Below are 15,625 nucleotides of genomic sequence, written 5' to 3' on the forward strand. Positions count from 1 at the left end.
AGCACCCGAATGACTCATTCCTATGCACTATCTTAAGCAGCCCACACAACATCTCTCAATCACCTTAACTGCCCCACATGACTGTTCCTGCATCTGCAAAAGCAGCTTTTAGAGACTATTTAGAAGCATCTTTGTACAGCACAGTAAACCCTACACAGTGAATCACTTGCACCCTCAGCGAGTTTGCTGGTGACACCAAGCTGAGTGGTATGGTTGACATGCTGGAAGGAAGGGATCCCATTCAGAGGGACCTCAGAATTGAAAGGTGGGCCCGAGTGAACCTAATGAGGTTCAACACAGCAAAGTGCAAGGTTTGGCACTTGGGCCAGAGGAATCCCAGGCATCCATACAGACTGGAAGGAATGGTCCTTGAGAGCAGCCCTGCAGAGAAGGACCTGGGGATCTTGATGGATGAGAAGCTGAACATGAGCCAGCAGTGTGCTCTTGTAGCTCGGAAAGCAAATGGGATCCTGGGCTCCATCAGAAGAGGGGTGGCCAGCAGGGACAGGGAGGCGATTGTCCCTCTCTGCTCTGCTCTTCTGAGGCCCCATCTGCAGTACTGTGTCCAGGTCTGGAGTCCCTAGGACAAGAAAGGGCAAGGAGCTGTTGGAGAAGGATCCAGAGGAGCCACAAAGATGATCAGGGACTGGAGCACCTCCACTATGAAGACAGGCTGAGGGACCTGGGCTTGTTCAGCCTGGAGAAAAGAAGGCTGCGGGGTGACCTCATTGCAGCCTGCAGTACCTAAAGGGAGCGTACAAACAGGAGGGGAATCAACTCCTGAAAAGGGTAGATAACAGCAGAACAAGGGGAAATGGTTTGGAGTTGAGGGAGTGAAGATCTAGGTTGAATGTCAGGGGGAAGTTCTTGACAAAGAGAGTGGTGAGGTGCTGGAACAGCTGCCCAGATAGGCTGTGAATGCCCCGTCCATCCCTAGAGGTGTTCAAGGCCAGGTTGGATGGGGCCCTGGGCAGCCTGGGCTGGTATTAAATGGGGAGGGTGGTGGCCCTGCATGTGGCAGGGGTTTGGAGATTCATGATCCAACCCTGGCCATTCTGTGACATACAGAGGTTTCTGAGAACACACGTGCTCTGCCCAAGGGACTAACCAACACACCTGACATCTACAGGTAACATCTATAAACTGATCTGCACACAGTAGGAGCTCCATGAGACTGATCCAATTCTATACCTGAAGAGTCCTTGCAGCAGTGAAGTTTTGCTGGGCAGGGGGTTGGGGCTCAGACACCTTGACTGCTCTGCACACAGATCAGCAGCAGGGCTCCTACTTCACTCAGGGAAAGCGTGGGCACAGCTCTGATATCCAGGTGCACCACAATTACAGCTATATGGCAAACACAAATTTCATCCTTGTATCACAACTGCAAACTGAATTCTAAAGATTTTATCCACATCTTCCCCAACATTCAAATAATAGGAACAAAATAACAAGGTAGAGAATACCATTATTGCGCACAAAAGTCATTTTCTTCTTGAATGCACAAAATGGCCAAGAAGTTTTCCTTGGCCATCAGAAGCTCTTCATATTCTTTTCCTAACTGAGCTAGTATTATTCATTTATCTCCTACACAGCATAACAACTAGAAAGTTAAGCATCATGATGAAAACTGCAAAGCTTAAGCCACCAAACTAATATGTTCCAAGTTAACAGACTTTGAATTATATTCAGTGTTCTTATTTTAGGCTGTACACGATCACTAAGTTCTCTTTTCTGGAGTTGATGCGTTCTATATTTTGGGAGTAAAATAGTGTTGATTTTGCTGCTATTTTTTTCCTCTCCTGTCAAGCTTACTTGTTCTGTGTTTAATATCAGCCTACATAAAATGATTACAAAGCTTTTTGTTGTTTTTGTTAGTTTAATCTTAACTTTATGAAATGTGAGAACAAAAAGATTAAGGACTAACTTCTGCATTCTAAATGGTTGAGAAGACAATGTCTTTTTTATTTCAAATTAGCATACATGCATCAATGCAGTCTTTTAGACATAGCTAAACAGAAATGCTGGCTATTCTGTTACTTCACAGAAGTACTAGGTATGGAAAAGTAAATCTAAATATATTTATGACCGGGCCAGAAGAATGTCAGCTGAGAAATGCATACAGGAGGCTGACCTAACCGCTTCCCATCCAGCTACTTCATGACTTAGTAGCTGTATCTGTCCCTATCTGAATAATACCAAAAGCTATTCTGCAGACAAACGTGAGCATTTTCCTCTTATGGTTTTTAGCCCCTTATTCTACTTTAAAAAAGAAAATAAAAAATAAATGAAACATAACCTGCTTGTCTTCAGGCAGTCACTATCACCTTCCTAATTCTATAAATACCTTCTGCACAATAACTCATGGCATATATAAAAGGAATGACAAGGTCACTTACTATGAACAATTCATGATGGGTTACCATGGTAGCAGAAATGTGTGGCAACAAGGGAAAAGGCACAGTAAAAATTATAGGATGCTTCCATTATGTAAGCAACTCCCATGATTTCTCCAGAAAGGTTTACCAAAAAATTCTCCAACTGCAGAGGTTTCTTCTCACTCTCTCCAGTTTCACACCAATAGCGACTTTGCTGTTTCAGTGGCAGTACCGTAAATTTATACTAACATAAATAAAAAGAAAAATCAAACATCAGTGCCCAGAGCTTTAATCCTCTTCTAAGCAAAGTTGTCTTAAAATCTATCATGAATTTTATCCATCTCTGCAGGTGGATGTCTACACAGAAGTTAGAATTTCTAGTTAGCATTCACCATTAGTCACTAGTCATATGTAGTTCACTCTGCTAATTGATATTCCCTGCCTTGTGTTCTTTCAGTTAAAAGTCAACCCCTTGTTTCCATGTGGCAATGATGCCCCAGGTACTCAACAGGTCTAGTGCAATTAGTGCATCGCTTTAGGACTTAGATTTTGAACCTTAGCCCTTATGCTCAAGAGAAGCAAAGCTTTTGGAAAACCCATGGCACTGGAATAGCTGTTCCATGCTGAGCAAGTTCTTTCCTAGATCTGAAACTGAGCTTGAAGAAGTTTTGTAATAACAGCAGGCAGAAAAAAAATCTTGCCAGGAAAGAGTATGTAGTACAGCAGCAATATAACCACGTTTCTTCTGAATTATACACCCAGTACTACAGTATTTTACAGATTCTACAGTAGGTATGTGTCTTGGTACATCAGAATGCAAAAGCAGGTCTTCACATTTACTTCAAGTTCACCTACAGAAGAAATGGTATGGCAAGCAGAGCCCACTTTCACAACCGTCACTGCAAAAGGCAGTGCTTCAGGGATACCCCAGTAATGACAATCACAGAATTGTAGGGGTTGGAATGAACCTCTAGAGATCAAATCCAACCCGCTTGTCAGAGCAGGCCCCTACAGCAGGTTACACAGGTAGGAATCCAGGAAGATCTTGAATATCTCCAGAGAAGGTGGCTCCACACCCTCTCTGGTCAGCCTGCTCCAGTGCTTTGTCACCCTCCCTGTGAAGAAGTTTCTTCTCAAGTCGGTGTAGAACTTCTTACGCTCAAGTTTATGGCCATTCCCCCTTGTTCTGTTCCCACAAACCACTGAAAAGAGGTTGGCCACATCCCTTAGACTCCCACACTTAAGGTATTTATAAACATTAATAAGATCCCCTCTGTCTTCTAAAGAAAAACCAGTAAAGTAGCAGAAGCCACTGTCGAAATACACAGAATTGCTATTATTGTGCTGTAAAAACACTTATTGAGAAAGATGGGAATGGATCCATCGTTAGCACCTATAAAGGATGATGGTCCTTGAAAATCAAGAATAAAGAATTTTCAGCATCTACCAATCAACACCTTCTTGTGTCAATCCTCAAAACCCAGAGTCCAAGTCAGCTACAATGTGAAACACATACTATTGAAAAAGGAACAGGTATTACTTTAAGTGAAAGACTGAGAAATACCATGGATGCCTGCTTTCAAAGCTAGTATCACATACTCTGCCTTGGCAAAATGCATTTACAGGGAGAAAACAGCTGATTTGTTGATTGCAAGAAGAAACTGCTTAGTGATACGATGTACTCTGAAGTTACTAAAATAAGAGATTCTACTTTTCTCAAAAAAAAAAAAAAAAAGCTGCTCTGATATTACCACAATGAGACATCAGACAGTTTCATTTCGAGAAGAAGGGAAGGAATTGTTAAGATATTCATCATTCCATTTTTTCTTCTCTTTGTACCTTAAGTGCAGCTATGGAAAACAGATTGATGACAAACTTGATGGATGCAATAGGGTTTATCAACACCTGATTGCAGCGCAATTTCATCAACAACTCAGCCCTGCTGACTGTTCATTAGGTGCTTCCCATCCATGGGCCAGCCATAGGAAACAAAATCACCCCAATACTCTCAGTGGCAACCCCCAGCAGAACCACACCAAGGACACTGAGCCACTTAGTAGTTTAAATGCATGTATTCCCCTGAGAAAAAGGAATAGACAAAACACAATAAGTAAAACAAGTTGGGGCAGAACTACCAGATGTGCACTTCTCAGTGTTTGCTTTTTTTAAGGATTTGTGTATGGCAGAGCCATATCAGAATTATAGAACAACTGTTCTGATCACTTCCTAAATAACATTCAGGACAAAAACAGTGTAATGCCATAGAACTACCCTTAAAATCCTTCTGTCTGGAAACTGTATCAATTTAAGACAGCAAAAATAAGAACTGAAAAAGAGAAATAAATAGGCAATAACCGAATCCCTGAACATACAGTAACCATCTGAGCTGCCCTTGCAAGCTATAATCTTCAGTGTTTCACCATACTTGGAAAGGGGAACATAAATCAATACAAGGCCTATTCCATATCCAAAGTACAACAGCCAAACAAAACCAGCATCTTCCCAATTTTTCTGCTATTCTGAAACTTCAGTCCTGGCTCCATAATTTGCAGTGATACAAGACAAGCACCATTCAGTTTTGCTTTCTGTTATGTATAATTATAAACATATGTTCCTAAAGCCAATTTACAAATAATGCCTTCCAAATTCTGAAATTCACCAGGACCACCTACATCTTTCCTCTTTTGTCTTCACAGCATTAGACAAATATTTTATCAGATACTTTTCTTTGTCTTTCTAATAAGCTCCCTTGGTCAGTAGGTTCTTTCAAGTCAATATACATGCAGCATTACAGCAGACTTCACAGGAATGAAAAGCCACACAACCTATCACAAAACCCACAATCATCTGTCACTGCAACTTACCCAATTGTAACTGCAGGGGGTATTTTTTAAGTAGGCAGAATGTAATTGCCTACTTGGAATTTTGCCAGGACACTGGAGCTAATTATTTTTTAAGGATTAATTTAGTGCTTGCATGAAAGCTGATGGATCAATAACAAAAGATGAAGTCAGTTTTTTCCACAGAGTAGGTACGATGCTAGCTGTGGCGATGTAAGGTTCCCTGCTGCTCACTGACAATACACCATTTTCCAAAAACTGGAGGGGGATATGCATTAGAGTGAGGCTGTTCAGCAACCCCTTCTTTAATACAGACCAGCAGCAAACATGAGCATGGGCATGTGTGTGTCTGAACCCAAACCAGCGACCCAAGTACCATAACGTTGTGGCAGCTCAGCAGTATGTGGCTGTGTGGTCATTCCCAACCCCACTGGGATGGAGGGGAAGAGGACTGGAGACAGAAGAGGGAGAACACAAGTGACGCAGAGCAGCAGCAACCACCTCAGCCAAGCTCCCTCAGTTTTACCACTGAGCATACACACTCTTTGGTATGGGACATCCCTTCGGTGGTCAGGGTCAGCTGTCCTTGCTATCCACATGTCCCCAGCTCCTCGCTGGTGAGGCAGCAGAGAAGTCCCTGACTGTGCTACTCTGCAACAGCTACATATAGGATGAGAATAGATGTTGACAACACACCTAAATCCGAAACACAGCACCGTGACAGCAGCTACAAAGAAAACTCAGCTATTCCAGCAGAAGCAGGACAATTATCTCGCTAGAACTCAAACTTGCTCAAAATGCAACACGTGCAATATATTAAGAACAGACTATTCAATTTAGATAGGAGTGAAGTACTGATTTTGCACTAAAAGATTATAACAAGTGTTATGTCAAATTGATTGAAATAGCCTATTGTATTACTTAAAGATCAACGTGTAAAGGGAGTTTCTAAGACTTGACTGGCTGTTAAATATTTTACAAGATTGAGTAACAGGAAAAAAAACCTAATTCTACTCCCAGCTGCGTAACATTATATCCTAAAAATACATATCCTGTCTAATGGGACTCAGCCATCTCTTCTTTCATGACTTAGGACTGCTCCCTACAAGTCAAATTAGTATTATGAAGTGATGCCAAAAAGATAGTGCCCTTGTTTGAGGGGAAAAAAAAAAACAAAAAAAAAAAAAAAAACCCAAACCATGCAGGCCCAGATTCTGGCTCAGCTTCACTGTCACTATGCCAGCATTGTTCATGATCACTTTGCAACCTCCAGAAGCAAAATCAAGGGGAAAAAACATAAAAGCTAAAAATAATAATAATCAGTTTAAGTTTGTATGTTTTGTTCTAAAACGCAATGTTAAAGTTGTTCTACATTAGAACTAAGAGAATCTAGGAAGTGACATTTAATAAATCTGTACAAAGCAGAACCATATGGACAACAAACACTGTGATTAACAAGGTTTAAATTCAGTACCTTTACGGTCACTGCACAGACCTCAACTGCTCAAAGACAAGGCATAAATACGTGACAGCATCCTTTATCCACTGTGAAGAAAATCAGCAAGATGGAACCATGAAACAAATTTCCCAAGTGGCTAATGTAACCAGACAGCAGCTGAATATTAACAGTGATGACTCCTGCCTTGGATGGGATCCCCAGATGGAAATGAGACAGTGCAGCCAGACATGACTGATGCAGCACATCCCTCCTGCTGGCTGGGTGCGAGCCTCACGCCTGTATTCAGAGGTCAAGGGTCTGTTCTAGACCCTTCAAAAACAGCTGTGCAATATCTCAATTACTCCACCTAGAAGTGATGTTCGATAGCTTTTTAAAATTCAGCATGTGTTGGGAAAACACATTTTGTTACTAAAGAAAGAACGTATATTGCATTGCAAGGTCAGCACTGCAAACCCCCAGGTCAGGCCAATGGAGCTGGCTGCCTACAGCACGGAGAGCAACATCAATGTTCTATGGGATATACTCCCATGCCTTCAGGAGTTCACCCAGGAGGAAACACCACATCCAAATCAACTAAGGACAAAGACAGGCTGTGCAGTGCTGCAGATGCATCGAAGTGTGCACAGACACCTGTAGGCTCTGCTATAATCATTCAAGAATAACACAAATTATTCTAATACCACCAAGTATTTTAGAATCAAAACAATGAAGTACCAAATTCAGTCACTATAAACTCTTTCTGAGCTGCAGGTTTCAGAAGCTTCAGTACAAACCTGAGTATCCACTGCTAAAGGTTCACTTATTGTACATGATAAAAATAAATCATAATGGCCTTTCTTCTACAGTTCTTCCTTTCCTCTCATTTACTACAAACAGAACACAGGTTGTCTGCACATCATCACCTCACACTGACATTTGGACTCTGCTGATGTTTACGCAGCATGTGCTGCCCAACCTGCAGAATCCAGTCATGTTTAGAGTGTACTGAGATCAGTTTTTTCTCTTCTCACGAGGGGGCTGAGCTCAGCATCACTGAAGTATCCAGGCAATGGAAGCAGGATCAAGGCAAATATGCATCTCTAAGAGAAGCAGAAATAAAAAGAATCAAGTCTTAAAGAATGAAAACAAGAACTCACAGATGTTCCATTTAGTTCACTTTGCACAACTACAATTTACAATTTCCTTTCTTTAGAAAGGAAACATCTGTGGCAAAGGTTTAAGTTTCCCTCTCATTTGGTTTCAATCCTTTTCTTAAATATCCTTTATATAGGCCAAACAATACAGGTGTTTTCCCCCTCTCCTTCAAAGTAATAATGACACATTGCAGAGGCACAACAGCGTTCTTCAGTACTACTGCATCATTAGAAGTGATTTATACAACTGCTACAGATGAGCGAGTCAAAAAGGAATTAGGAAGCTTTAGAAACCATTAACATCTATTAGGGAAAACGTAGCTTTTCTATGTCTTTCACCTCTATTTCAACTTGTTTACTTCAACAGTTTTTTGTTTTTTTTTCCCCCTTAAAGTCTGAACTCAATCTGTCCTCTTCCTTACATTTCAACAACATAAATTGGAGGAAAAATAAAAGAATATTCAGTATTCACATGCTCATTCATATAGAATTTATACATATTCTAACTGTAAGAAAATTAAACAAGTCACACGACTTTTTTTCCAATATTTTGTCGACAATATGCTAAATAGCAGCTATGGAAATATATGTAAATAGGATGACTTAGATATATCTATCCTCACCATGTATTTGCCTACTGCACTCCCGTTTGTGAGTTTGCAGAGATACTCCAATGCTCCTACAGCCTCCCATTCTCTGATCCACATTTTTCTCCAGTTGAAGAGTCCAAGGATTCTTTGGAGCTTTCAAAACTCAACAGTCCCAGAGGAACACCTGTACCTCAACAAGGGTAAGTGCACTCATTCAGCAAACAGGAAGCCCAAGCTGAATTCCCTTCTCCACCTGACTGGAAGAAAAAACAAAGTACCAGCAGTCTTTCATGAGACAGCTCTTAAAAGCAGGCTAGCAGGCTACTCTGGGGAGAACTCTGTGGCACCTCTTTCTTTTTGCAGCATCCTACATGGCAAGGAGAAAAGAAAGCTATGACCAAGATTAATTGCAAAAGACAAGACAGATACCACAGAAAATGCTACTGCCTTAGAGTACTACACTCTAGTTTCCATCTCTTTGTTCAGAATAAAACCTTCAGACACACGGCTTTATCCCTGGGACAGAGATCAAAAATCTGCCCTACGAGGAGTGATCCAAACCTCCCAACATCTACCATATAAAAGAAAACAAAGAACAACCCACCAAAGCTAGCACATCTTCAACAAGAGGAAGGAAATGTACCACCTCTGCTACCAGACTGCATCATTTAGGGCCTCTCTATGAAGAATTAAGATTTAGGTTTGATTTGTTTTTTTTTCCCCCCCCCCATCAGAAAGTTAACAAAACCTGCTCCTTCCATCCCTGCCCAAATATTCAAACTGAACACTAGCAGGCCACACTAGGAACAAGGACTGCAAACATCACACTTACTTCTTCCATTTGGGCATATATAAACAACAACACCCAAGAGCATCCAAGTGCCTTCTGAGCAACCCAGTGCTGTAGTTCTGGCTGTGCCTCAACCCACCTACCTGACCTCCTGGAAAGTTACCTAGATCTTTCCTCCCAGCTGAGCACAAACAGAAAACATGCAAACATATTAAAATGCAGCAGCTCTTAAAGTAACTTATTATTAACCCTAGGCTTGTTTAAGGAGATCTGGATCCTTAGCTAAGAAAATACCAAAAAATTTAAGAAATAAATATTATAGCATACCATATGCCCCATTGTATTTATTTTTAAAATCAATCATAGAAACATTTCCATTTTTAGTAATTTTCATCTATTGTTCAAAGTGGAAATTTGCCACCTAAGCTTGCTTCGTGCAGCTCCAGAATAGTGCTCACTACTAAAACAATGAATAGTGCAGGGAAACAGCACAATTCATATCAGAGATTGGGAGAATCAGCCCACCCCGAGAACTAAGTAGTTCTACAGCAGTAAACACAAAGGAAAGTAGTTAAAGTTTTAAATCTGCTGCACATCAAACAATCATTTATTCTGATCATCAGGTTATTGTGCCATACAGGGCACTTCTCTGTTTTAAAATTACAGTTAACTGTCCTTCAAGAGGGGAAAAACGACCTCCAAGTCAACTCCATTTATGAAACACACTATTCAGACAACAGTTACCATACCACGCTGACGCATTTCTAATTGTGACAAAAAGTACCTTAATGCAAACAAAATATCAGAGGGGAAAGCATTTCAATAGGAGTGAGCAGCTCTGAACTGTGTCTAACAAGCAGTGCCCTGTACCTACATTTGTCTCATCTCAATGCCAGTTTTCTTGAAAACATCTCAAACTTGTGCCTTGCAAGACACACATTTTATTCTCAAGAACAATACCAGGTTTTGTGAGCAGTTCTACATATATACGCATGCACACCAACAACCTCTATTCAGTAAACACTTGAATAAAAAAAAGGAATACAAAGTTGTCCTTCAAATCCATCCACTGATAACTTACAGAATACAAGAGTACACTCCTTACAGTTACTTTGATTTTATATAAGCCTAAATAGGAGAGATGGAAGGTACGTATTTTCCAATGTCGTATTCACTTCACCTTCTGCTGGGCCTTTGAGTATTGTTTAAAGATTAAAACATGTTAATTAATTGTGAGTTCTGTTATTTGTCAATTGATCCACAACAGCAATCTTTTCCACATAGAGGAAGTCATCACGTTAACTTGCAAAACTTTGCTTATGAGCAAAGAAGCCATATACAAGAGCAAAACGCAGACTGTACCAGGACATATCCTCTAGCATCCTTACTTTTCCATCTCTTTTACCTTCTCACACAATCCACTGTAAGTAGGCTTTCTTAAGAAGTTTAGGCATGGATCCAGCAAAAAAGTAGAAAAAAGTTGATTTACAAAATCTTCTTTATCTCCGTGCTTATTTCTTTCATCATTCCTACCTACAATGCCTGCATAGAGCTCTTGATAAACTCTATCTCAAGAAAAAGCTACCAAAAGCTGGTTCTTTACACAGGCAGTAGCGTTCCAAGAAAGTCAATGAAACCATGCTACATCTTTAGAATTTTACATGGCATCTCTTGCCAAGGCTACCAGCAGAACAAGGAAGCGTAGTGGAGAGAGAGAAAAATGCCACTGGGAAGCCACCAATCTTATTGCTGCCTGCCTATCTACCTCATTGTGAGCAGGAAAGAAAGAAGGGGTTGACAGCCAACTCCCAAATGAAAACCAAAATGAGACTCATCATGGCTAACTGAAAAAGGATGAGAACAGTGAGGATTTTAGGACTTCCTAAATCCAGGAATTTTCTCCCATGCCTTTGAATGAAGTCTAGCACTTGGATGCCTCAAAAACATGCTTTTAGCCACTGCTGTAATCCAAGTGACATTTTCCTTCAGCTCCAAAACATATTTTCATGAATACAACAAAAGGAGAATGTACTGCACGGAGGCTAATATTAAATATTTACCTTTCCACCTCAACAATCTTTTGTTGTTGTTTCTTGCTTTTGCTTAGGGCTAAATAGTAAGGCCAATTGATGAGGCAAAACTAGTATCAGTCCTTATATATTATTCATTCATTTCGGATGCACCAATTCCACTTCTGTCTCTCAAGCCAGATAAGTCACTTCATAATAAAGCTCTTACAGATCAGCAATGCAGAACTCTTACGGAAATAGGACTTGTGGCATTTTAGGGTTTCAGCAGTACATATTGTGAAGTCCAAGTGCAGAAGACTCTTTGATTTAATGAGGTAAATCAGAAATGAATACATGATTAATTTAACGTTGTCTTTATAGACCAAACATGATTTTCTGTCAGTACAGTTATCTTCATCCAGCACTACCTGCTAGTTCTTGGAAACACACACACACACACACACCTTCGCCTCCAGCTGGTTACAAAGGAGATAAACCACTTCAAACACCTAGCTTGTCCCCTCAGTACACAGTTACAGCCACAATTGAGGATTGCAAATCATCTTTTTATTAAACAAGCCCCATTTAGTTGCACATGTTTATCAGAAAAAAAAGGAACTGGTGACACATCTACACCGAAATGGGCTGCTAAGGGTATACTGGGGGAAAGGGAAGAAGCTGAAGGTCACCTCTAGCAATATTTTCAGTAATCCTAACTTTGTTCCTAAAATATTAAGTACACTTCAACATTGCAATTACTGCCTTATCTTGACAGGCTTGCCCAGAACGATCAAACAACCAAATTTCACTGGATGGATCTACACATTCAATGCTTTTAACCCCCCAAAAAACTTGAATGTACACTCCAAGCAGGAAGCTCGGGTCAAATCTTTCTGTTCGTTTTCTCTTGCAAGTCCCCCGAGCCAGTGCAAAAACAGGTGAGATCCTTGTACCTTTCACGTTATCAGAATTGGCATAAGACTTACCCAGATTGGCCCCAAGTAACACTGCCTGATCCGCTTTGACATTAAAATGACGAACATTGATATCTCTAACTTACTTTTAGGTATGTTTACAAACATTTAGTGGTATACTATGAAGAAAACTAAGCATAGTAAGAGTTTAGTTCTAGTGTACTCTGTATAAGTACATCAGGGACTTATTTAATTGCTTTTGTAGCCAATTTCCTTGCACCTCAAGGCTCATTAGTCAGTCATCTAATCATCCCATACAACAATGCATCCTCTGTTTCCTTCTTGAGTTGAAGAATATATCTTCATCTACCTATCCAGCAGTGGTGTCCTTCAGCTGCAACCTTTCTGAGGGTTATTTGACTGGTTTGTCAATGTTACTGCTGTTTCTCATGGCTGTGGATTTTCCTCAACAGTTCAGTTCTGTTCTACCATATTGCCCAGATGCCTAAATATAACCTTATAAGATGACTGTCGTTTATTAACTTAAAAAAAAAACAGTAACAATAAAAATCAGTATATCTGTGCAAGTAATGGGTTTGTTTCATGTGTCTGCCTTACTATTTTACTCAGAGTCCGAGAAGAAACAATGGCATAACAAATACAGAATCACATTTGCAGTTAGGACAGGGCTGAAAGAAGCATTACTGGAAGAAGAGATGAAAAATCCAGGTGTTAAATTCTGAACTACTCAGAGTACCAATAGGTTTTAGAGAAACGGAACTGCATATAAAGCTGCACCTGAACTTCAAAGTAAGAAGGTTCCAGCACAGGGCACTTCCCTCTGCCCGTCAGGCAGCACTGCTGTGCTAGAGCCTTTGACAGGCTGCCCAGAGACTGTGGGGTCTCCTCCTTGGAGCTCTCCCAGAGCCATTTGTCTGTGGGGCTGGGCCCTGCTCTGCAGAGCTCTGCTGAGGCAGTGGGATCCTGAGCTGCCTCCAATCTCAGCCCTTCTGTGACTCAGTGTATACAAACACACACAGGTACGCTTAAAACACACATTCTCAGAAGGAAAATATTAATCTGGCCCCCAAAATAAATACTTCACATTTCCAAACAGGCAACTCAGCAAGTGAATTCTGGTTTCCAAGCACAGTTCATTTAACAAGCCAACAGAAAAATCTTCATAACCCAGTTACTAAAGAGACTGCTAGCATGTCACTAGAGTTATATAGGAATAAATAAATGGTTTTCTATTTCTTTTATGCTTAAAGCATCAACACATTTCGGTGGGATTACTGATACTGTTTCCACAGAGACAGCAGTCCAGATGACAACACCTATCAAGAACTTACATTTCTTTTTAGCGTGGGTGGAGAGAAACTATCTTCTCCTCTACAGAATGCTAATGGATCTGGGTGTTGCAAAGCACCCTGCTGTTAGCTCCTGGGAGCGAGAAATCACCCATGTCATGCAGTGCATCCACAGCTCTGCACCTCCTCCAGCTGCTCCAGTCTGCTCTTCACTGCTGCAAAAGCACAGAGCAACAACACAGAACTCATTTAGGAGCTAAGTGTAAGAACAGGAGCACTGCAGGTTATCTACATGCAGAGCTTCAGAGATTGATTATTTCCAATAAAAGCAGCGCAGAATTCTCCTCACGATGGAAAAGCAATGGTTTGAATTGTTTTGAAGTAATTGTAACATAAAATGAAAAGCTTCTTGATGCGTTGTATTACATAATTAAAGGCGACGAGGTTCTGTCAAGTTCTATTTTTAAACCGTGATGGTTTGCTAATGAAACTTCCCAAGGAAAGTTCAGGTACAGACAGCTGAAACAAATTGCTGCTAACCCGATCACTTCCCCGTGCTTAAAGTCGCCATAAAAGCGCTACTAAATCAGTGTAAATACCATAGGGCAGGAAACCAATGACCCAAACTTGGAGTTACATTCAGTTTGTAAGAATGTCAATTACACAGCATAGGATGAACCTCACTATTTTACAAGCCAAAAAGCCAGAAGCCAAAGAGTATTACCAAATCTTAAATTATTTCCTTCTCGATATATAAAGCACATATTGAAATATGAGGAGAAAAAAGTATTGTTTTTAGCTGCTCCTTAAAGCATTTGTCTACTTTTTGGTCCAATACCGCAAAGAACATATCAAACATTGTTTCAGATCCTAGGGGTTACTGCTGGAAAAGAAAAAAATAGCTATTTTGAATATCCAGCCCACCTCATGGGGAGCTCACTCTACCCTCTGCAGCTCACTAAATGCAAATGCGGCCATTCTGGGCACCACGTGTGCAACATGCAAACCAGACTATCACTGGCTGCCAGACCCTGAGGACGCTCTGGCTCATTCCCAATTCAGCAACCTACCTGCTCAGCAATGCAAAAAACTGCTCTTTACTAATACACAGCTCAGTTCTAGGTCAGTTTGCTGACTTTCAAAGCTTTGCATAGCAGATCTCCTTTCACCCCCCCACCATGCCTTAGCCCACGTTCCGCTGCAGGCTCCACTGCTGGCTCACCCATGTCCCAGGGAAGCAGATGCAAAATTGAACCTTCACAGAACTGGCTGCCAGAAAAAAAAAAAACAACAGGCAACCAATACCCTGCTACAGCAAGATGCAGAGCTACAGCTTGGTGCAGACTCGCCTGATAATCCCACGAAAGCTGGTAAATATCAACTACAGATCAAGTGAAAGAAGATGATCATCTTTCTGCTTTTGTACACAGGGAGAGAATGCAGTCACACTGCAGTAACGAAGGCCATAAAACTGCACTGATAACTTGTTTTAATTAAGCAAGCTCCTATCAGTTTTAATAGTCTCCTTATACATGCCAGACCAAATAACAAATTTCTTAGGATTTCTGGGGCAGTCACAGTCCTAATGAGACAAATCCTAAATGAAAGAGCCATATTATCTTCTTCCTAGCCTCTATCAAATATAATCAGTGATATTAGCATAGTATTGAAAAGCTTTTCATCTCTCATCTTTATTTCACTGCTGTTAAGAGTAAACCATTTTACTACTAGCTAAAAACACCTCTCCTGTACTCTTGATACATATAAGCCATGCAAACACAAAACCATTTGGACTCCAGAATGGAGTTTCATCACGTTTGGACAGCCGAGTTGCCCTGCAGCCTTGGTGCGCATCCTTTAGTTATTGAAGCAACCAAGCTGCAAGCTGCTGAACCAGAGGTAAGCAGACGTCTGATCGGGGTACCACCGTGTGATGCCTTCAAGGAGTTGAACTGAAGGCAATAGGCTTGTCTCTGCTTACCTGACACAAACACACACCAGTCCTACAGCCCCAGCTCCTGACCATTAGTTTCCAACTTGCTGGGCAGGATCGCCATCCATGAAGCATCATTACATCAAGAATCCGTGTGCCCATCTTGAACCTGTTTCTCTCTCAAAAGGATCCCCTCCATGGGCACACGCTTCTTGTGCATGTCTTACAAGCAATATTCTCCTCATTCAGAAAAAAAAAAAAAAAAAAAAAAA

The 15,625-nt window shown here is 40.9% G+C and overlaps 1 long non-coding RNA gene across 1 annotated transcript in view; it reads right to left on the minus strand.

Moving 5' to 3' along the window:
* The window catches only part of LOC122176397, an 89,226-nt gene that overhangs the window by 72,687 nt on the left and 914 nt on the right, over window positions 1–15,625 (minus strand). The window lies entirely within an intron of this gene.

The sequence above is a fragment of the Lagopus leucura genome, unplaced genomic scaffold, assembly GCF_019238085.1.
Source record: "Lagopus leucura isolate 7727_CA_CO unplaced genomic scaffold, USGS_WTPT01 Super-Scaffold_760, whole genome shotgun sequence".
In the NCBI taxonomy this organism is placed as follows: Eukaryota; Metazoa; Chordata; class Aves; order Galliformes; family Phasianidae; genus Lagopus; species Lagopus leucura.